The sequence below is a fragment of the Parasteatoda tepidariorum genome, chromosome 10 (genome assembly GCF_043381705.1).
Source record: "Parasteatoda tepidariorum isolate YZ-2023 chromosome 10, CAS_Ptep_4.0, whole genome shotgun sequence".
Lineage (NCBI taxonomy): Eukaryota > Metazoa > Arthropoda > Arachnida > Araneae > Theridiidae > Parasteatoda > Parasteatoda tepidariorum.
The window spans coordinates 57,759,791-57,784,601 of NC_092213.1; the positions used below are offsets into that span (position 1 = coordinate 57,759,791).

Consider the following 24,811-nt stretch of genomic DNA (forward strand, 5'->3'; position numbering starts at 1 on the left):
AACTTTAATCCTTTTTTTTCCTTCATTCGAAAAGGAAATGCTAATTTTATATTTCATGCATATACTATATTTATAGGGCATGCGTCCCAATTTCAGATTATGGAATTATATTTTATTATTCTTTTGATGATTCTTTAATTTGGTGTTATTTATTTGAAACGCTCATAAATCAATAAGATCAATTTAAAAATCTGTTATTTTGGAATCGTGTACTTATAATGTCATATTATTCTTAATTGTATTGTTACTTTCAGACACATTATGTTTCCCTGGGTTAAACGTGCCTTAATATTCTTAATCGTATTGTTACGTTCATCCTTAAAGACCTGAAACTTCTTTCTAAAACCTTAAAGATCTGAAGCTGTTAAATTGTTCGCAGACAAAAATGATAACAATTGTCCATACGTCACATCATTCAATAGTTACTGCAGGATTTTAAGGAATTTCCAGAAATTTTAAATGTATGATAGTAGCTTAACCAATTACTGTTTAACAAGACACTGTAACATTTCATACACTACAGACCCTTTTAAAATCTTTAAGATATTAGTTGAAATTGTTGCTTCTTAGTTTGCTAGTGCCTTTATAAGTTGTGGTAATAATTATTGGTGGGATTATTTGAAAATTTTTTATTAAAATATTATACAAAAGAAGAAAAAAAAACCAACTAAAATATATAGTTGATATCACATTAGTAGGAGAATGGACTGAACGAGAAAGAAAACATGACGTAAAACCAAATATTCTCACACAAAAAATAAAACAAAATAAAGAGAGGAGAAATGAAAAGGGGGTATGGTACGAAAACTCAAATTCAAACTTAAAATCGCTTATACGGACTTTTTTTTAATCCTCTTTCGAATAGTTAGATAATTAAGAATTAGTTTTCCATTCGCAATATCATTTTCATTTATAAAAAAGAATATGCGTTTTGAAAGAAATTAAGTTCAGAATTGCAGTTAACATCAAAAATAATTTAGTACTTAGATGTTTGAAAGTGTGACAGAAATCAGAAAAAGCTTAATAATTGCTGATCTAAACTTTCTTGATTGGAGGCATATGTTGCTCATTAATTTATTTTTTCTAGAGGTTTTTTGCTTTATTCAATATATGATGACTCACAGTCATTGCAAAAAATACATTACCACATTTCCTAAGGTTTGGGATAGGATATTTCCTCTTAGGGTAGCTAAATTTATCAGCAATTTTAAAAATCACTCTAAAATCCGATCTCTTTAAAATCATGAAAACTTTGAAACATAATGGAAAATTATAAGGCCGAACAGGTTTGTCTTGCACAATTGGGGAAAACTTTGAAAGCGTGATGGGTTTTTAAATTTTATTACAGCTCTGTTAATTTCTGTGAGAGACAAAAAGCTCCTTTTTTCATGGAAAAAAAATTTTTTTAGCAATTTTTTGTAATTCAAACTGCATAATTTGAGGTGGCTTGTTCTTTCTGAAAGGTGTATGGTTTTTTAAGAAGTTTTAATAAATATTCACACATTTTTACACCAGTTTTATTCTTCAATAAATTGGAGTCGCCATTAAAACCATCGAATCATTTACACTAACCCATATTGGGACATAATTTTTTTTTTTAAATTAACGTTTTTCGCTTTAATTTGCATAAATCTAATTGGTGGTTGTCAAACGGAAACCATTTTTCAACCAGTCTATCTGAACAAAGAAAAAAAAAAAAAAAGAGGGAGAACATCTTTTAAGATGAACAAACAAAGCGAAAGAATTCTTACTATCACAATTTCACCTAGGAATGAAATTCATTTTTCTTTCGATCATTAATAATGAAAGAAGAATCCAGAAGATAGAAGAAAAAAAAGGCACCTCTAGTCTCCCGTGGATTCAGATATTTGATTGTAGAAAGGTTGTCATCTCAGTAATTGAAAGTTTAGAAGCCTTGCAAATCTGAAATCGGCAAGAATCCTATAATTAAGTTATCAAGCTTTTCTTTCACGCATCTACTTTGATATATTGTGGCTCGTCTGTGGCTGTCTATCATAAAACGAAACACGACGTAGCGATTTTTTCTCATCACATAACCATGCACTTCGTTCAGTACAAAATAACAATTTGGGTAAAATATGTTTTGTTGAAATGATAAATGAGGTTTAAGTTTTCAGTTATCCTGAATGAATTGATGGTGATGCTTTGAAATGTTACTTTTTATCTACACGGAGAAAAAATATGTCCATGAGAAGTTTTAAATAATAGTCAAAATAATTGATTGCGTTCTTTATTTTCTCACTTCTTTTTATCTGACTTGACTTTTTTCCATATGTAAAGACGGAATTTCATGGTATAAGACTTTTCTCCCATTTCTTTGAACTTTTGAAACTTTGAACCATAATATCGTTCAAATTTATTGCAATCTTAAAATATCATGTTTGTCCATATTATCGTGCATAATTTTTTCATCTATCTATAATTCTATCATCGTGCAAAATTCTATCGTGTATGATTCAGTTATGGAAGAATAATTCTAGAAACCGGGTACCTAGATATATCTATTTTATTTTATAACCGTCGTTGAACAGCCGACCCAAATTTCTGTTTACGACTGCTTACGTTCAACTCCGTAGCCTCGTAACTTTGATCTCAATCCAGAAGACAAGGGAATTCCTGGATTATTGGAAGAAATTTGCATTCGTGGAGGATTTTTTGATGGAACTAACCCGCATTTGACTAACATGGAGAGGAAAACTTCGAACACTTCCCAAGGTCAGCCTGATGGCAAGGGGATTCTAACCATGGTCCGTCTACCATTGAGGATATTTAACGTCAGTCAGCCGGGTGCGGAATTCGTATCGACCAGCTATCACTGGGATTCGAACTCGGTTCAAATCATTGAAAGGCGAATGCTCTATCCCCTGAACCACCACGGCTTTCATATATATCTATTGAAGAAAGGTTGTCTTATTAATAAATGTTTGTTGTGAGTTGTATGTAGATCCGAAATCAGTAAGAATTCTGTAATCAGTCTCTCTTCTTCTGCACAACTACCTTGATGTATTGTGTCTGTCTTTTATAAGAAAATATGCAGCGACTTTTTTTTTTCCAATCACATCTGAGAGTTATATACATTAATATGTTTTATTGAAATGATTAATGAGGCTTAAAATTTTTCAGTTCATTTGATATTTGAGTGAATTGATGATGTTTTAGAATATTGCTTTGTATCAATGTGATCTGAGATTGTGAGGTTTTTAAATTTTTATGTTCCAGTTGACGATTCGAAAATTAAAAGATTTTTAAATCTTTAAAAATTATTAATTATTATTTTCATTGGAAAGTGAGATTTTTTTTGAGAGGGAATAACTTTAAAATTTTCATGTTCCAGATGACGATTCGAAAATTAAAAGATTTTTAAATCTTATTAACTAATATTATTAACTAAATAATTTTCATTTCTTTTTCTTCTTTAAGGTAACAATTTAAAAATTGAAAGATAAAAATTGTTATTTTCTAAGTGCGAAATTTTTCCTTTCACGCACTTCTGAACTTGGTTAAATACAGAATAACAATAATCAAATAGAGATGTTTTTTTTTAAAATAATTAATGAGGTTTAATTTTTCAGTTATTTTGCATGAACTGATGCTCCTTTGAATATTATTCATTATCAATTATTCAACAATCAATTGCATTCTTTACCTTTCTCTTTTACTTGATTTTATTTTTTCTGTAATGATAAAGACGGTATTTCTTTTAGAGCTTTTCACTAATTTCTTGACCTTTTAGACTGTTTAAAATTTTAAACATCACATCTGAACTGAATGGAATTTTTTAAGAGCTGAGATTTATCTTTTTAACAATCGAAAATGCTTTTTTTTACACATTTTATTGACAAGCCCATTACGAAGTTTCCAATTATTAGCTCTTAAAAACTGGAGCAGCCGTTTTATGGCCAAGATATTATCACGGTAATTGTAATTTCCATTTAATTTAGATCCCCTAAAAAAGTTTTGACTTGAATTTTAACACACATTTTCTTTTTAATAGTATATTCATGGGACTAAATGTGAAAGGTGTTGTGTTTCTGTTTTAACTTAATACAAATACTTCACTGAATGGATTCAGGGATTTCACTGAATGGATCCATCAAGAAAGCAAATTTCCCTTTTTTACCGACTTAAAAAGACAAGGGCTCAGATGTAAACGTCATCACCTTAAATCTACAACTTGGAAAAAATGATCATCGGCGTAAATGAGCTTCACTGAATGGATTCAGGGATTTCACTGAATGGATCCTTCAAGAAAGCAAATTTCCCTTTCTTACCGACTTAAAAACACTAGGGCTCAGATGTAAACGTTATCATCTAATAAATCTACAAATTGGAAAAGTTGATCATCGGCGTAAATGATCAATAAAATGCCTTTAACTAAATATACCAATTCCAAGTAATTTATCATTTTCAAAAATATTTAATAGAGTCTTATTAATATAATTTTAATCACAATATCTGATCCCTTTTTTTCCTAAACTTTCTCCTAAACTGGAAAAAAACAAGTTCAATGACATAGCCAAATTTAAATGTCATCAGATATATAGCTTATATGACGCTTGTTTTCATTACAACCGTTGTGTTAAACGGCAATAATTTATCCAAACGAAACAGTCTGGTGTTTCCTTTTAGCAGAATAATTCTACACGAACCACAATTCAATAACCTCTCTCACAATGAAGCCCAGTCTTTTCTTTTGTAGCACGTTCATATAAAGGGTCATTTTTGTGGGTATTTTCGAATGCACTACTCTATTACGCACGGAATGTTTTGCATCAGAATAAAATAGCCAACCTGAAATAAACGAAACTTTCCCCCCCTTTTTGTAAAGATTGAAAATAGATGTTTAGATTGTTGTGTAAAATACGGGACCAAAACCCGATACTTGTTTAGATCTCCAGAAAGATTGCCGTATAGAATTTTTTGATAAATCGTCTGCTATTATTGAAATTTGGAACTGGACGATATTCTTGCGGAATTGTGGGGTGGTATTGTGGTCCGGTTACGGTTTTTTGGTTGGAAATACAAAAGGGCATGATGCAAAGGGTTGATATTGTTTGTCAAAAAAGGGGTGTCCTGGCGGAGATTTGCAACGAATGGGTGCAGAGGTTTCCCATTGAACTGATTTGAGTGAAGTCCAGCGAATAAGTCTTATAGGTGAGAAATTCGAAACCAAAATAAGACATAATGTATTGGCCAGGATAACTGCCCTTCGTGTGCCTTTATGGCATAAATGTATGAAAAGGGCCATGGAACAAAGGATTCGATAAAGATGTAGGAATCACGGTCTTTATAAAGCCTCCCAAAAGCCCTAAAGTACTATTGATTCCACAATAAATCTTCCACTTTTCGCTTCGATAAACGTAGAAATCGTAATGTTTTGGTCCATACTTTTCCTTGGAGCATTCAAAACTTATAGGGAATGATGAATGATACTCCTTTAAAAAATAAATAAGATATAAAGTATATACTATCCAAGGTTGACAAGATTTTGGACACAACGGTAAAATAATATTCGCAAGAATTAATTATCGTAGCATCATACTAAAAGATTGGAAATGAGTTATTAACTATAAGACAAAACGAACTACTAATAACAGCAATAATAAACTTGGATACAGGTCTTTTAAATGTATTAAATACAAGCAATTAAAATTAGTTAGTTTAATTTTTTCTATCTCAAACAGTTCAAAACTTATATTTTAATAACACAGTGACTTATATATTTTACTAATTTTATTTATTTGTTTGCTTTTTCTAAGTGTTATGAAGACATCTATAAGATATTAGTAATTCAATTGGAGTAAACACTTTCAGTAGAAAATTTTTTAAACTACACTAGTTTTTTATTTTTGTTTATTTTTTAACTTGAAACAGTTATTGATAAATTCGACATTTTGATAATGTAATATTATTTATTTTATGTTCATCCATTTGATTTTATGTTCATCCATTTGAGTTGAGATTGATGCTTTTATGAACGTTTAACGTTACAAGTTATTTAAATGAAATAAAAATAAAATAAATGTCATAAAAAAACCTTCGTCTAATAACTAAATAACTCGTTCATTGATTTGGCCAATGTGGTGCATATATGCGCAATTTTATTTCTTAAATGAAGTTTTATTTTTCATTCAACCTTGTTCTTTTATGTATGTGTTAATGAAAGTAATTTGAGATTATTTTAATGAAAATATCACATTTTATAATAAATTATGGTAAAAATCTAGTATATAGAAATTTTTAAAAAAATTGCTGATTGAACTATAATTTTTAATAAGAGAACTCACCATTGAAATACATTAAAAAAGTAAGAGAAAAACATATTTCTATATGTTTTTCATAAACATATATGTTCTATATGTTTTTGTTGCTAATTTTATAGTAAAACTATTATAAGCTTTTACAACTTTTATAGATCTCAACTTTAAATAATGGCAGAAAGAACAAAAAAGAAAGTAAACTAATAAATGGAATGAAATATTTTTTTAAAAAAAGTTTCAGTTAATATAATTTATTTATTTTGCAACTATTTTTAATTATTGCATAAAAATTATAAATTTTAGTTTTTACTTATGGTAAGATATTGTTACAGTGTACTTCTTCATATTATGGACATGAAATAAAGTACACTTGACTCAGATTAAGATATTTGTAAACCACAAAACTGTTATATGAATCGAATTTCAAAGAGTTCTTAAAAATTTTTATAGTAATTAAAAACTCCGATCTATGGAGAAAAAATCAAATCATATTTTTACACAGGCAATCGCTTTCGTTAAGACATACTAACAGAAAATGCTATTAAAACACTATTTTTTAAGTGTTAAAATTGTAACAAATGTTATTCAACATATTAGACGCAGGGGGTCTAAAGAGCATAGATATTGAGTTTATGAATTATCTTTGTTGGTCGAGATAGAGTGGTTGGCAGGGCGTTGGGCCCATGTCCAAGAAGTCGTGAGTTCGATCCCTGCCAGCCGAAGACTCTCCGTGTAGTAAAAGGTGATTGGTGGACGTTAAATCTGTCTGGTTACAAGGCCCTCTAAGTTCCCATAATAAATCAATACCTCTGGAGATACTGAATTGGAAATTGATCGTTCTCTGGTTCAGGTCAAAATTACGATCTGCAGAAGAATAAACGGATGTGACGTATGGGTGTGGTAGAAGTCAAATTCTTGGCCATAGATGGAGTCATTGGAAGACAAGAACAATGACACCCCCTCTGCATCAATGGCCCACGACAACAACATTTATATCAGTAGGTATTTGGCATATATTTTACCACTTATCAACCTTAATAATGTAATGAATTGTGAGTTTTCAATTGATACTAAACTAATATTTAATACTAAATATCAGTTGAATATAATTAGATATTTATTATTTACATGCAATGCAATGAGTATACAGTCTTTACAATTAAATTTATAAGTGTCTAATATTTTCCGATTTATAGGTTTTGGATATTTTAATGCTCTTTTGGACTGTAAATCTCATGTGTCAATCTCAAATCTTATTTAATTTGCGTTTGCGTTTCTGCAAAACTGACTTTTAGAAACTTTTCTTCTGAAATTTATTTCAACAAATGCCTAAAGTTTCTTTTTTTTATTAAAAAAAAAAAAAAAAAAAACTTTTAACTAAACCATTTCAGATAGTAAGAGATAAAATTTTCTCAGTGCTTGTTCGTGAATCAGAAAATCTGTAAAATAAAATTTTCTTGTGAATTTTCTGTGAAGACTTCACATAATACCGAAAGTAACCAAATGCTAGCCTAACGTTTTTTTTTTATTTTCTAATATTTTTTAGTATATTATAAGTGGCACGCACATACCTTTCTTCAAATAATGGCATTCTTCCCATGAAGGCTTGCTACCCCTAAAGTACGCTTACCAACGTGTGTGGGGAGGACTAATTGCAAAGTTCTTAAAAGAATATCCGATAACTCTCAGCTAAACTTTTTCAATTTAAAATTTATAGAATAGAAATTTCCGTATTTAGAAAAAAATTTAAAGACAAAGCAGTTTTTGAAATTGGTAGTCAGGGTATTCAGGGAATTGGCACAGTCAGGGTAGCAGGAATTACTGTAAAATCCTTTTTTTACCGGAATAATGTTAAGGAACAAAAAATATGATGCACTTTAATTTTTACAGAAGTAATTACAGTAAAATAACTGAATCACACTAATTAAATAAATATTTCTGTAAAAAACATTGTATAATATTTTATATTAAAAATGGGTTTTACGGATGATACATCCAAAATGCAGGTATACTTTATATCGTAATTTGATCCGGAATTTTTTACAGTTTATTTGTTTCTTTATTTTCCCATTCAGCTGGCTTTCTACTCAGGCAAAGAATAAAAGACTTTAATATTATTTCCTTTATTTCTAACCATTTAATTTATAAAAAAATAAACACCCCAACATTAAATAATATAATTTCTCACCTATNTTATTTTTTTTTTTTTTTTTTTTTTAGTAAAAAAAAAAAACAAAAAACTTTTAACTAAACCATTTCAGATAGTAAGAGATAAAATTTTCTCAGTGCTTGTTCATGAATCAGAAAATCTGTAAAATAAAATTTTCTTGTGAATTTTCTGTGAAGACTTCACATAATACCGAAAGTAACCAAATGCTAGCCTAACGTTTTTTTTTTATTTTCTAATATTTTTTAGTGTATTATAAGTGGCACACACATATCTTTCTTTAAATAATGGCATTCTTCCCATGAAGGTTTGCTACCCCTAAAGTAGGCTTTCCAACGTGTGTGTGTGTGTGGGGGGGGACTTATTGCAAAGTTCTCAAAAGAATATTCAATAACTCTCAGCTTAACTTTTTCAATTTAAAATTTATAGAACAGCAATTTCCGACAGGAAATGTATTTAGAAAAAAATTGAAAGACAAAGCGGTTTTTGAAATTGGTAGTCAGGGAATTGGTATAGTCAGGGTAGCAGGAATTACTGTAAAATCCTTTTTTTACCGGAATAATGTTAAGGAACAAAAAATATGATGCACTTTAATTTTTACAGAAGTAATTACAGTAAAATAACTGAATCACACTAATTAAATAAATATTTCTGTAAAAAACATTGTATAATATTTTATATTAAAAATGGGTTTTACGGATGATACATCCAAAATGCAGGTATACTTTATATCGTAATTTGATCCGGAATTTTTTACAGTTTATTTGTTTCTTTATTTTCCCATTCAGCTGGCTTTCTACTCAGGCAAAGAATAAAAGACTTTAATATTATTTCTTTTATTTCTAACCATTTAATTTCTAAAAAAAATAAACACCCAACATTAAATAATAAAATTTCTCACCTATCACTTTCAGTTTTCTCACCAGTCGAACAACAATCGTACAAAAAATATTTTAATGAAGAGGTAAAAAATCTAAACAAGTTTTTTTTTCTCCATCTAACACCTGGCTATTTACTTACCTCAAACCTACGCAAACACACTCCGAAATACCAACGTCACCAAAAATTCCCGCGAAAACAAATCTATCATATAACTTACACGATCGTTTTTCCGCAAGCAAAAAGCGAATAAGTTTTCGCGACGATGGCATTTATTTATCACCCCAATTTATGCTAGATGTTGAGATAAAAAATTGGAAAAAATAACCTCACCCTCAAAATTATATCTCCCAAACCGAAAAGAAAAATTGCCTGTATGATCATTGATATTATAAAAAAAAGAAGAAATACTTAAAACGCTGTAAGGCATATTATGAACACCAAAGCTCTGCTTGAATAATGCGATACTCTTGAAAATGGGATGCTGTTGTGTTATTATTAAGTTCGCTTAACGCTTAATAAGCGTCGAGCTGTATGTAATTCTTAATGGAACGCTTAAGAAATTAAGTGTTCCTAAAGTATGGGTAATGTTACATTTTTGATGGAGAATCATTGGAGTGTTTGGATTCACAGAAAAGAACCTTTTACCTAACGAAAAATTTAAGAGCATTAGTTTTAATAATAATTTTGTGAATGTAATTAATATTTAATTTTTTTCATATCTACTTATAAATTACAGTTGTGATAAGGAAAAAAAACTGTGTATTGTAAAACAGTTATTGTGTTTTTTAGAAAAACGGATTTTTTTTAATACTTTTTGCCCTATATTATTTTGTTAGACCATTAAGGCCTCAACTATTTGATGGACAGAAACATATTTTCAGCTAAGACTAGATTAACAATAAATTAAACCTTTTTTATTTCTGTAACTGTATTTCTAGATTCTTCTTTGGTGATGCTATTCACTATTTTGTGATCTATTTCAAAGCACATATTCTATTTTTAATGATGGACATTCTGTAGTTGAAAAAAAAATTGATTAGAAAAATCGAACTCTTTTCATGTCATCATATTAGGACAACTCATAACATATTTTAAATGAAGTGTATGCTAATGAATAAAATGACACTAATATATTTTCATACTCATAAAAAAGTTGAGACAAAGTTCTAGAAATGTTTAAAAAAATCTTATTATGTGGGATGTAGTGTAAAACACGTTGATTAGGGGAAAAAATTGATAGGGAAAATATAACGTTTTTGATATTATCATATTTAGACAATTCATTACATATTTTAAGTAAATTGTATGCTAATGAATAAATAAAACTAATTTGAATACTCATAAAAGTTAAAATAAAGTTCTTGAAAAGTTAAAAAAAAATCTTATGTGTGACGTATGTAAAATACATTTATTAGGAAAAGAATGATAGGCAAAATATAAAATTTTTTATATTATGATATTAAGGCAATTCATTACATATTTTAAGTAAATTGTATGCTAATGAATAAATAAAATTAATTTGTATACTCATAAAGAAGTTGAAATAAAGTTCTTGACATTTTAAAAAAAGTCTTAGTATTTGGGACGTTACTTAAAATACATGGATTAGGAAAAAAATTGATAAAGAAAAGAAAATGCTTTTTATGCTATCACAATTGGGTAATTCATAACATATTTTAAGTAAATTGTATGCTAATGAATAAAATAACACTAATATATTTATATACTCATAGAAAAAATTGTGAGGTAATTCTTAAAAAATTAAAAAAGAAAAAAAAACTTACAACGTGAGATGCAATGTAATATCTTAAATAAATAAATAAATAGATAAATAAATAAAATAAATTTCTTATTCTATTAAAATTTTAAAATTTAAATTTTTTTCCATCATCATTTACCAAATGATCATTATTTGATCATCAATTTATAAATCGTCATGCTTTCAAAAGTTATAACCCTGGTTTTACACAACTTACCCCTATTTCTTTCATCAAAACATCTTTAATTTCGTATTTAAAATTATAGATTATAAATAAATTTCAATGTGCATTACTAGTATGAATTAAATTTAAAATACAATATCTTTAATAACATTAATACTCGTTTTTAATAGCAAAAAGTTTCGCTTAAATTCAAAGTGTCTTAGAATGAAGAAGAAAAAACATATTACAGAAGAAAAAAAACTAATATCGACTTAAAAAAAAAAACTTCCTCCTTGTCGATGTATTTGCAACAGATATATTCTTCTCTTTCCCCTTAAAATGTGATAAGATTATTATACAGAATGTTCCTTAATCACTTCCCTTAATATATATTTTTATAATCATTCATTGTTCACACTCGTCAAAAATGAGAAGGGGATGGAATCTCAACTTAATATTTAAGTAATGATGAAAAAGTAACACTATTGAAATCAAACGACTATATACTGAGAAAAAGGAAAGGATAAAAAAATTATCAGGGCTTGTTTAATTGCTGGTTAGCTAAATTTAAAGTTTTTTTTTTCATCATCGCCTTATGACTCCTTTGTTTTCTTGTTAAACCTGAAAGGCTGTGATGCTTTTTATTCCATTTATAACAAGAATGAGTTGTTAGATTTGGGAAGAACTATTATTTTTATTTATTTATTTATTTAAGCTTACATATGAATTTGTATCTCCAATATGCATACATTTTTCATTCAATGTTTGTCAAAAATTCTAAAAATGCACATTCGAGTGAATTACGGAAATAAAATGCATAAGTAGTACAATAGACTTGCGTATATTTGTCCATAATCTGTCCATAATCTGTCCTTAAACTGCATAATGTGTACTTATATAAACAACCTCATTTGTATGTTCCTAACATGATTATGAAAATTAATAAATATCCATAATTTATTATACACAATCATCATTATTTGAAATATAATGCATTAGTATGACAAAATAGGTAACATATGTTTAAAATAGAACTCATGAATATTGACACTCTTGACAATTTCATTACTTTTAAATTAAATTTCTAGCTTTATATGTTTCGATCTGACATATGTTTATAAATAAACACCAATATTTAATAAAAAAAGAGAAAAACGGAAATAAAATCCTACATTTATTGTTCAGTTTCAGTGTGAACGATATATACAGCAAATTACACTATACACAATTTCAAAACTATTCATCATTAAGCTAATTTTTTTAGAACGAGACTTATGCTCTTGAAAAGGAAGAAGAGGAAAAATATCAAGTGAAACGGTCACAAACAAGAAACCCACGTGACAGAGAAAATCTTCCAGTGGAATCGTTTCATGGTTATTGGCATTAGCTATAATGACTGATACAACAAAAATTAGTAAATTTTTTGTGAAAAGTATACTTTTACGCCAATTATCGATCATTTCTTTGAGACATTCAGTCCAACACATTTCATCTAAGAAAAAAAGTTCATAGACGAGAAGTAATCTGAAATATCAATAAAAATAAATCTCAAAACTGTAGCAGATAAATTATTAATTAAATAGCATGGCTTTTAGCTCATAATAACAGTGATTTATGAAATACTAATTTTATATAAAGAGGAAAATGTAACGAACAGTTAATGGTGAAAGAGTCAATTGAAAACTTTCAGAATGATGAGCTGAAATTACAGAAATATTTCAACCACTAAAATTGTTTTCAAATTCTTATTTTGACTTATTATTCTTAATTCATACAACTTGAAATTTTCATTTTAATATATTATTCTTAAAATAATGAACTTGAAATTCTTATTTTGATATATTATTCTTTAAACATTAAACTTGAAATGTTTATTTCGATATAAGATATATTATTCTTAGTTCATTAAATTCAAAATTCTTATTTTGATATATTATTAATTCCTTAAACTTAAAAATTCTTATTTGGATATATTATCCTTAAATCATTGAACTTGAAATTCTCATTTTGAATTTTATTTCCTTAAACGTGAAATTCTTATTCTCACTTAGTTTATATATATTTTCAATTATGTCTTACTTTCTTGTTCTGTTAGAGTTCTATAAGTACTTTTTTTTTAAAATTAATATTTTGATAAGAAAATTTTTACATCCATGTATATATGTTGCCAGCAAAGTATGAAATCCGGCATTGTACAGAATGCCTAAAATTAGCCGGCAAAGTATGAAATTATTTATATTTCACACATTGCCTAGGCATTCTATAGAATGCCAAATGAGGAACCGGCAAAGTATAAAACACATCTCCGATTCGTCAAATTGTCATTCAAAAATGACAAATTCAAAACGTCATCCGATTTTATATTAATTCATTCGTGGATATAATTACATTTATTCGATATTTTAATACTTACTGACGATAGATTAGAAGAAACATCAGTGTTTGGAGTATCGGGCAAATATATACCNCAAACACTGATGTTTCTTCCAATCTATCGTCATTAAGTATTAAAATATCGAAAAATGTAATTATATCCACGAATAAATTAATATCAAATCAGATGTAATAAATATTTCGGACATTCACCAAAACGACTATGTGATTGTCAACATTCACCAGCGAAAGTCAACAACCACCGATTTCGGTAATTCACAGTAACATGCACATCATTTACATAATAACCTCATCAGGACGTTTATTTCATACTTTGCCTAAATAGCATCCGGCATTATATACAATGTGCCTAGGGAAAGTATGTAATACTTCTTACATTTCATACTTTGCCTAAAAACATCCGGCATTCTATACAATGCCGGCGTTTCATACTTTGCTGGTAACATATACATAAAGAAAGAGTTTGTCCTAAGCAATTTAATGTTTTGAATGCTAAATGTTCTTTTGATTAAAATAATACTTATTTTTTGAAAAAAATATTATTTCAACTAGGGAAATTGTATGATATTGATTAAGATTAACGCATGTATTATAAAGAACCAGAATAAAAATATTGGATTTGTATACTAAAGAATATATTTTAAGGAAAACTTCAGTAGAAATTAATATGATGCAAAAGAAATATATACTCACTTAAGAGATAAATAATCAAATACGAAAAAATAAAAAATACTTACCTACATAAATCTAGGCTTACTCCTGTAGTTGTAATTATCTATTATCTTATCCTGTATTATCTTATCCTGTATTATCTTATCTTGAACATTAGTAATGTTCCTAACATTCAAATTTTCACCCTATATTTTTCTCAAATGAAAGCCGAAACTTTAAAAGTTGATAATTTTGCGCATTGTTGGATAAACGCCAAGTTTTAAAGAATTGATTAATTTCAACACAACTTGAGGCTTTCATGATAAGATTGTTTTATTTTTATTTAAAAAATATAGGAATTTTATTGAGATAAAAATGGTGATTTATAAGTGACTGCAAATAATTGTAATGGAAAAAAAAAGAAATAGAAAAAATAGTTAGGAAAAATAAGCTGTCAAAGAAAAAGATAACAAGCATAAACAGTACAGTTAAATTAGGAAAAATAATAGAAAAAATTAATAAAGTTACGAAACTTTTAGAAAATACTCAGATGGGGTCTGCAGTAGAAAACAAAAAAAAAGTTTCCTGTTTTCAGGGACATTACTCTTTTTACCCCTCCCCCCCATAAAATTCAACTGTTTTGGGATATACAGGGGTGATTGTGAACCCAAGTCAAAATTCCGGAAAATTTCTTGAGTAAAAAAAAAAGTTTAAATCGAAAAATTAAAAAAAAATTTAAACAGGGTTTTTTCCTTTTTCTCAATATTTCTTGGTTTACTTAAAATATATTTAAAATTTTACACAAACCTATACCATTTACAAAATACCTATGTCGACCTGGAGAAGTAATTAAAATTTACAAATATATCTTTTTTTTTCTTGAGTTTATGATTATAATAACTATTTACAGATAAAAAATTAATATTAATCTTGAATACACGCTTATAAAGTATCTGACTCTCCCTTACAAATAAAATAAACTGTGTTTTTAAGTTCCACCTTTGAAAATTAGATTTCCAGAAACTTTTGTGATCAATGATTTTTTGAACCATCTGAACCCTCGATCTCCTGAAACTTCCGGATCACGGTTAGCAAAAAATCCGGAAATCCGGATTTTTTCCGGAGCACAATCAGCCCTGGATATAAATGAAATTTTAGTAACTTGTTTTCGCTATTAAGTAATTATTAAGTACAACTTTATGGATTTTAGCAATGAGAAAAAATATTTCAAATTTCCAGAGGATGGCACTATCCCTTTCATCTTAAATCACAAGTTTCAGAAAATTTACTTAATTCAATTAAATTAAACTCACAAATAAAATTACACACATAAATATATACATATATTTTAAATTTTTATTCAATTAAATGTTGAAATAGTAAAAAAGAGAAAATAATAATAATTCCCAACTTTCTTAAAACTATAGATGTTAGATTAAGGCCAAATAAAAATTTTATGAATTTATAAATTTAAAAAAATGCTAAAATGGAACTCATATGAATTCTAGAAATTAAAAACAATCAGTTTCCATTCCCAGCGAATATTCCTTCTCGCCCTAAAACATGAAATTTTTAGGTACTTGCCAAATAAATTTTCATTTGCAATATTTTTAATTTTAAAGCAAATAAACAACACAGAATATAACTCAAGAAGACGCTATATCGCAGGAGAAACTCTGGAAGGCAAATTCCTTACCTACATAAGTAATTTAAAGTTTACACAAAAAATGGGTTTAGTTTGTTCAACCTAGAATGAACCATAAAGTTTCAAATGCTAAATTTGTTTTTCAAAATATAAAAATTCTATTATATTATGGCTGGATTACTCCCGATTACGCAGTTAGGAAGTAATTCTGGAATAATTTGCTTACATTTTGATTTCCTGAAAATATTTCTTCAGCATTTGTCATTTCACGGTTTTGTCTAGCCTTAATTGAATTCATTTTTCATGTAAACTTTAAAATACCAATAGAGGTGAAGCGAAATTTGCCATTAACAGTTACACTCGAGGTATAGAGTAATTTTATTTACATTATTTTACCAGGTGATTTATATTAATCACCTGAAGAATGAATGGTACACAATATTCTTTAGAATATCTCAAATTGCATCAATTCCTCAGAGGGTAAGAACGTTTTTTTCCCACGTATCAACCTCACCATTCAGTGATAGTTTAAAGATCATTTATTTCAAAATTAAACACAGTGTGCAAAAATTAAAGTTAGAAAAGCTCCTAAAAATAACAAAATTTTTTATTTGGGAGCGTATGAAAGAGCTTCCTAACAGGGATAACCTTTTTTTTATAATAATAACAGCATACCCAAAATTCTATTTGAATATTTAATTGTACTAAATTAAAATGAAAAATGCAAAAAAATATTTTACCATATATATAATAAAACGGTTATAATAAACGGAGTCCATAAAATTACGGTTAAATGGTAGGAGTCGAAACGCACCCTCAGTTAGTGGGAACTTTTCTTATCACTAATGTATAATGTACATTAATANTTAAATAATGTATATATATTTATATACATTATTTAAAATTTTTCATAAAATGTGGTTTTAGGGGAAAAAAAGGGATAGCACTGTGAAGGAAAAAAAAATGAAACAGATCAAGACGCGCTTGAAAAAAATTACATCCCTGAATTGCTTTAACATTTATGGACCAATAAAGTAATCAAATTAGCAGAAGAGATAGCATTAAAATCAGAAAATATTTAAATTATAAGTTGGCGTCTCTTTACATTTTTAGTAAAAATAGTGTTAAAAAGTCTAAGCATTAAATACTTAAAAGATTACTTCCATGTATGTAGACTTTGTTTTTTCCTAATAATCAATAAAATTATCACGCATGAACTATAAGATACTCAAATGCTTTTATTTTCTTATATTTTTCAGAAATGCGAATTGAAAATTTTATAACTATATATTTTTACATATTTCCTTTATTTACCATCAATTTCATTAAGATATGCATGAAAATAAATTTCCTTACACTTATTAATAAATAAATGTCCTAACTAAAAAATGCTTTACAATAAATGTTAATCCTTTCCTTAGTGCCGAACTTAATACTAAAGCATCACAATACAAGAACTTATTCAAAACAAAATTATAAGATGCAAACATGAAAAAAATAATAATATAAATTCTCATTATTTCTAAGCAATAGAATAAGGTGATCATTATTATATAGATACATTTTTATACATATATATTTCATAGGTTAATGGTTAAATATCAATAAATTATAAATATAATAAACCTACTTATATTTCCGTTGCACGGCAGTAAGCGTTTCTTAAATGGTTGAAGAATTCATGCCAATCACCAGCGTCGACAATGTTATCAAAGCTTTCAGTTTGTGTTGCGTAATGAATGAAAACTAAACTGAAACTTTTAACTAAGCATAACTTCCGCCTGAATAAATAAATCAACGCCTGGAGTTTTTTGTGGAAAAGAAATATTTAAAGCAGCGGTCGAATGTAATGTAATTTTCATAGCTTAGCTTTACATTATTTTTTATAAATCATTGAACTGAAAAATTATGGTCGGATTTACGACATTTTATTGATCTTGATAAATTAAATGAGAAATTCTGACCACTAGAAATGATTAGGTTTTTCATTCATGTAATCAAAAACATCCTACTTGCAGCGGGATTTACATTAATAAAACACAACCAAATGGCATAATTTTAAGGAATGCTCTGGCATCATTTATGGAAAATTTTTCCCCATATCAATAAAAATCACCCGAATACACTTACTGCTCAATCCATTTGAAATGGATCAAAATAAAATATATATCGTTACCACCATGTTACAGATTTCTGTAAGATTTTTGTGAAAAAGTACATAAAGAAAAATACTAAAATAATTTTTACATGTTTTTGGACCAAAACTACGATGATGACTAACTTACAATGAGGTTAAATTAAAATTTTATTCGTTTTAACATCTGTCTCAGTTTAACATAATGACGTAACTAGAGATGATGGCTCATATGTTGTATTTAATGTCTATAATTTTTTTTATTTATGAGTCTATTTTTTTAATTTTCAAGTCATTTGAAAGAAAAAAGCGTCAGTTATGTATGAGTGCTGCAAACGCATATATAAGTATTTAAAAAATTTATTGAAACAATTTTTTGTAGGGAAATTACACCTTTTACCACCAAATTTTTTTTCACAGAATGTTAAATATCAGATTTTTCACCCTGAAAAATTTAAGATGTTTTTGATTTTCGATCACTAAAAAATAAAGTAGTTTTTAATCAAAATATTTCTGGCTGTTTTTATATTAAATTAACAAAGCTCCCCGATCTGATTTTTTTCACATATTGTTAAGAACTATATTTTTCAACGAACATCAAAAAACATCAAAAGGGTGTTTGTTTTGGTCACTAAAAATGTAATCAGTGAAAATACTAAAAATAACAAAAAAAGAAAGAAACATTGAAATTCTTTTTTTTCCTTTTTTTTTTTTTTTTTTTTTTTTTTTTTTTTTTTTNTTTTTTTTTTTTTTTTTTTTTTGCTTCCAACAAAGACTTCCAACAAATTACAATTAATTCACACAGCCTACATTTTAACGTCAATTTATTTTCAAACATTTTAAGAATGGATAATTTTATATCTAAGCAAAAATCTTTTTTTTTAAATATCCTGTTTATTAAACTGTTTTAAATTATTGCAACTTAAGCTGTAAAGAACAAATTAAAGTATTTTTTGATTGATTAAGTGCTTGTTTCAACTATTGAAAACATTAAAAAAACTTACAAAATTAGAAAAGCGCTTTTTTTTTAAATTTTTAAAGGACAATATATGAATTAATTGAAAAAATATAAATTATAATTAACTTCAAGTTAAAAAAGACAGAAATTGCTGACATTTTGATATATTTGAGCTTAGAGAAATTTTTTTCTTTTCTAATAACAAGAAAAAAAATTTACTAAAGTTAAAGACCTATTTACTGACTAAAAGTTAAAGACCTATCCAACTTCTATGTAATTTTGTTCGATCTTGTTCTCAATACTTAGATGTTTAAAATAATGAAAAAAAATGAAGTGTATTTATCATTATGAATAATTTATTTTCTACGATTTTACACAATATGTGGTCTACCTATAAAAGGTGGTAGTGATCATTATCTTGATGGCAGTCTATGTATAGGCTATGATGGTAGCCTAGCTAGACGTAGGCTACCATCAGTCTAATGATTAGCTACATTTTCCCAGAAATGACATTTTTACTTCCAACTAGACCTTAATATTGTTTCCAGATAGGTTTTTTTGCAAGTTACCGGAACTTCTTTTTTATAACAACTTATTGCCGACGTGGAAATAGTATTTTTGCATCAAAAGCATCCAAAAAACATTTCCATCAAAAACACTGAACAATTTGAAAGTGTAGGTTATCATTATTGTGATTAAAAGCCATTCATAGATATTAAGATTAGAGAACAATTTTCGTTTCAAATAAACTTATAATTCGAAAAAAAAAAAGAAACACAAAAGAAATCTTTGATTGTATGTCATTTTTAATTCTTACACAAATTCTTGCTACAAATTATACACCGAGTAAATTCCATAACATTGAAAACTAAACTCAACACTCTTATATAAGGATCTGGTTCAAGAAATGGAATAAAAGGAAAAACATCTAGGATAGTGGAGATGAACAAGAAAAGCAAATGCATGTTGAACTCTTTCTCTCCAATCAATCGGAAGTGTATTACCGTTTCTAAGATAATTGATGCTATAAAAATCAACAAATTTTTTAGAAAAAGTTGCAATTTATTCGGCCTTTTCATCAAACGTTCGAAATCTTCTAACATTATATATTCCTCTTCTGGGAAAATCATTCCGGAAGAAATCTGAAATGTTAATGGAAATAAATATTAAAAGAGTATATTTATTTTTAGAATTTTTTGATTTGAGTTACTATTTTTTGCTTTTTGATTTGAAATTCTATTTTGCAATTCTGAACTTACGTTATTTTTAATAAAAAAAAATTTCAGCTTGCATTTAATACTTTAAACGTACAAAAGAATAAACAAATGGAAATAGGTATTTTTTTTAAGTGAATTTATATTTTTTGAATTATAATTTTATTTTTAATTTCTTAAAATTATTAATTTTATTTTGAGTTGTTATTTCAGTATTAGGGCAGGTGAAATGAGCGAGCGAAGTTCGCTGGCATAGTGAAATGATCTGGAAAAATGTAAACAAGTTGTTTCGAGGGTTAGCGAGCTACAGCGATCGGAAAGCTCAGTTTTTAAAATAATTTAAATAAAATAGCATTCGCTTTTGAGTTATTTCATGTCAAAACGTTTTTTTTTTTTTTTTTTTTTTTTTTTTTTTTTAACCCGCTCTGCATAATTTAGCAGCTACTATTCGCAGCAGAAATATAATTTTTTACAGCAGACGTTCTCGCGGCTGAAAATGAAGGATGCGTCTTACTTTGTTTTAATTTCTAATTAGGTTCGGAGTAATCAGATTCAAAATTGCATCAGAACCATCGAATATCATGATTTTTTAACGCTTAATCGGTAATATGTTACACCAGTGTTTCCCAAAATGTGGTACGCGTACCCCCAGGGGTACGGGAACAGTTTAGCGGGGGGTAAGCGTTCTTATGCGAAATATGTTGCAACAAACGAAAATTTCAAAAATTTTTGTTTAAAAACAAAGCTAGCCATGAAAATTTACGATTACGTATTTTTCTATTGGCTATTTTTTGCAGAGTTAACAAGTAATAATAAGTGGTGTCAACAACTAGTTGTGAATTAACCTTTGTGCAATTTTTTTTACAGGTAAAAAATCTATTCATTTTTTATTAGTGGTACACAGCGTTCCGAAAAATTTAGAAAGGGTACACAGAAGTCATGACTATGGGAAACACTGCAATACACGTTCAATTCTACTTGAAAAAAAAACTGTGTAAGCAATTACAAGGGTTGATGAGCGATAGTGAGCTAGAGTCGTAACCCTTAATATAATTAAAATAAAATTTGAAAGATATTAATATAAAATTTAAAAGATATTAAAATAAAATTTAAAATATATTAAAATAAAATTTAAAAGATATTAAAATAAAATCTAAAAGATGTTATTATAAAATTTAAAAGATATTAGTATAAAGTGTAAAAGATATTAATATAAAATTAAAAGGATATTAATAAAAAATTCAGAAGATATTGACATAAAATGTATAAGATATTAATATAAAATTTAAAAGATATTAATAGGAAATTTAAAAGATATTAAAATAAAATTTAAAAGATACTAAAATAAAATCTAAAAGATGTTAATATAAAATTTAAAAGATATTATTATAAAGTGTAAAAGATATTAATATAAAATTAAAAGGATATTAATATAAAATTTAGAAGATATTAACATAAAATGTATAAGATATTAATTTAAAATTTAAAAGATATTAACATAAAATCGTAAAGATTACAAAATTTAGATTTAGAGTACTAAACAAGTCCAAGGAGGAAAGATCTGAACTATAGTGATCTGAAATGAAATGGGTGTGGAGCAAAATGGTTAATAAACGAATGAATCCCTATTTTAAATCCTAGTTTTTTATATAAAACATTATTATTTAAAATTCATTTATAACAAGTATATAATAAATATCATAATATTAATAATTCATTATTATTAAAGATAAAATAAAATATAATGTACAGGCTGTAAACAATATTTTCATTTTTCATTCATTACTCAATTATATTTTCAAAAGTTTATACAAATGGTAAAATAAATTTTTATGATACAACCAGGGAAAGCGATCTGCAAAAAATTACACTTGCAGCTCCGAGAATCAGCAAACGATAACAAGTAGACGACGTATTACTTCTCATAAAATAATAATAATAAATTATAAAAAATATTTAAGTGAAAAAAAAAACTGGGATAGAATTCTACATACAGAAACTTTTTTTATTGGTTACGCTACTGGTTAAATGTCATAAAATAGAAAACTTACTTATGTTGTCGTTATGCACTGTTATTAGTTAGTAAAGAATTTTGTCGATTCGTGTAAATGTAAATCATGAACATAATATCCGAGCACACAGTTTGTGTTGAAATGGAAAGTAAACCGAAACTTAAAACATTTTTAAACTTGCGTAACTTCCACATGCATAAATGAATCAATGTCTGCTCTACTTTTAAAAAAAAAGTGTTAAAGCTGTGGCAAAATAGTTTTGAGAGCTAAGCAATAAATCAATTTAAAGTCAAAAAGCGATGAAGAACTAATTTTAAGTGTTTGTGCTCTTTTCCTTAATGACTATTTTTCTTTCCAAAATATTAATTTACTTACATTTGTGAGAAATAAAGAAAAAAACTGATGGGATAAGTAGCATAATGGGCTGATTTGTGTCTAACTCAAATGATATTACGGATATTACGTACTCATGGTAACGAAAACAGAAGGCGTCGTGGACTAAACATGACGGAAAATAAGCGGAAAAAAATTCATTAGGGTTCCTTGAGAACATAGGTCCCTTTCCCCGATACTAAACGTCTAACTTAAATGATATTAGGTTATGCTCCGCAAAAATTTCCGGTAAAAAGTACCGGCACTCAGGGTACTTGTACTTTTTATCGTAAAATCCAATTTTTACCGCAACATGTTACGGAACAAAAAATTTGATGTACCTTAATTTTCAAAGTAGTAATGACCACAAATCACTGAATCACTCTAATTTAATAAAATAAATATTACTGTAAAAACTCTGGTATGTATATATGTCACGATAAATTTCACGATGGCGAAATTGATTTTACGGATCATGCACCCTAAGTTCCGGTATTTTATACCGCAATTTGATTCAAAATTATTTACAGTGTGGTAATTTCGACATTGGTTCGTATTGATTTCATTAACTAAATAAGAAATTTATACCTTTACAAAAGTACTGTACTTCGTTGCAAGTTAAGAAAAGGCCATTGCGGTATAGAATTTTAAGTAATCATCTGGAATTGCATATAGTTCCGTTTTAGATCGTTTTCAGATTATACAAATACAAAAGCTTTTAGAAGTTAAACACGTAAAAAAAAATTCATATCATGCTATTTTTAAAGATATATATAAAATTATTTAAAAAAAAGTTTATAGTTCTGTTATCTTACTGGAATCCTAGACTTGGCAACGTGTTTCGATAAATTAGCAAAACATTTGTTGTCGAAAAAAAAAACAAAAACTATATGAAATTTTAAGAGCATTGGAATTCACGTGTTTTATGCTGATAACAAATCAAATGCGAGATAAAGAATTTTTCTTTTTTTTCTTCCTCCGTCAGAGAAAATCATCTGCGAAAAACAATATTTATTGTTCTTTCTTCAGTTTCTTTGAGATGAAAGTTGGCGATGTTGACGCTGGAAGCTTGTCATCCATTTGGCGTGCATATATATATGCAAACAGGCTCTCTCCATAAGGATAATAGTTTTTTTCTTAATTTGCAACGAAGTATAGTTAGTCATTTATTTAGTCAACAACATCCTACGCGTTATGGAAATAACATTTAATAATAAATATACCAGTAAAATTAAGCAAATTGATTGAAACTAGACAAGTTACCTTCAGAGCCTAACTAAGGAAGGAGCATACGGGGCAGGTGCCCCGGGCCCCCACATCAGAGGGGTTCCCCAAATCGAATAGAAAGTTTATTTTACGTTTCCTTCATTAATAATCGTTATTTTGATAAGGATTTTACGCTCGTTAAAGTAAATATATGCACTTTAATATTTTAACAGGATTCATGTGGTCTTTAAAAACGCAAGAGAACCGTATCATCAATATTGTAATTATGAAAGTTATTTTTAACTTTAAAATTTTGAGACCATATATTTTGAGTTAATGAAATTGAATATTTCACCTTTTAAGAATTTATGTCCCCATTTCAGTATCTTAAGGACCTTACGAACTCAGTTTAAAAAGAGAGTATCGTATCAGACATATCTAAGAAAGTAAAAAAAAAAAAAAAAAAAAAAAAAAAAAAAAAAAAAAAAAATTCATAGTAGTGGTATTTGGTGGTAAATGTAGCTTATCTTAATTGAAGAACATGCTGTGCGACATTTTATGGTGAATTTGCGAACGTAAGTTTCAGAATGTATCGAAACATGAGGTTGCTATTTTAAAATCATCTTTATCCAAAGAAAACCATGTAACCTAAATATCTAGCAGAATGAAGTGATTTTTTAAACAATGAATATTACAATATGCAACACATAATTTCCGTATCTTGCTTTTTTATTTTTAATTACACTACCGGTCAAAAGTTGGCGAAAATTTTGAAATCTACGAAAAAATGGTCTAAATTCAAATGTTCATAGAACTGCGAAAAATCAGTCAAATTGCATGAAAATTTGATATGTTCTAAAGTGAATCCTCTACATTTAGTTACATATGATCAAATTGCAATACTTTGTTTTTTGCGATCTGAATCCAGCTTTTCATCATGGGTTGTTTCTATGGTGAAAAAAGTTGCTAAGTT

General features: G+C 27.5%; 2 long non-coding RNA genes across 2 annotated transcripts; both read right to left on the minus strand.

The window, feature by feature from the left end:
* Positions 1-12,409: 12,409 nt before the first annotated feature.
* On the minus strand, positions 12,410-17,999 carry LOC110282161 (uncharacterized). Its single transcript, XR_002376585.3, has 2 exons — positions 17,573-17,999; positions 12,410-12,776 (listed from the first exon to the last, which is right to left on the minus strand). It is a non-coding gene; the product is annotated as an uncharacterized lncRNA (long non-coding RNA).
* A 1,821-nt stretch (positions 18,000-19,820) lies between these two features.
* On the minus strand, positions 19,821-22,435 carry LOC107444252 (uncharacterized). Its single transcript, XR_001584111.3, has 2 exons — positions 22,300-22,435; positions 19,821-20,176 (listed from the first exon to the last, which is right to left on the minus strand). It is a non-coding gene; the product is annotated as an uncharacterized lncRNA (long non-coding RNA).
* Positions 22,436-24,811: the final 2,376 nt, after the last annotated feature.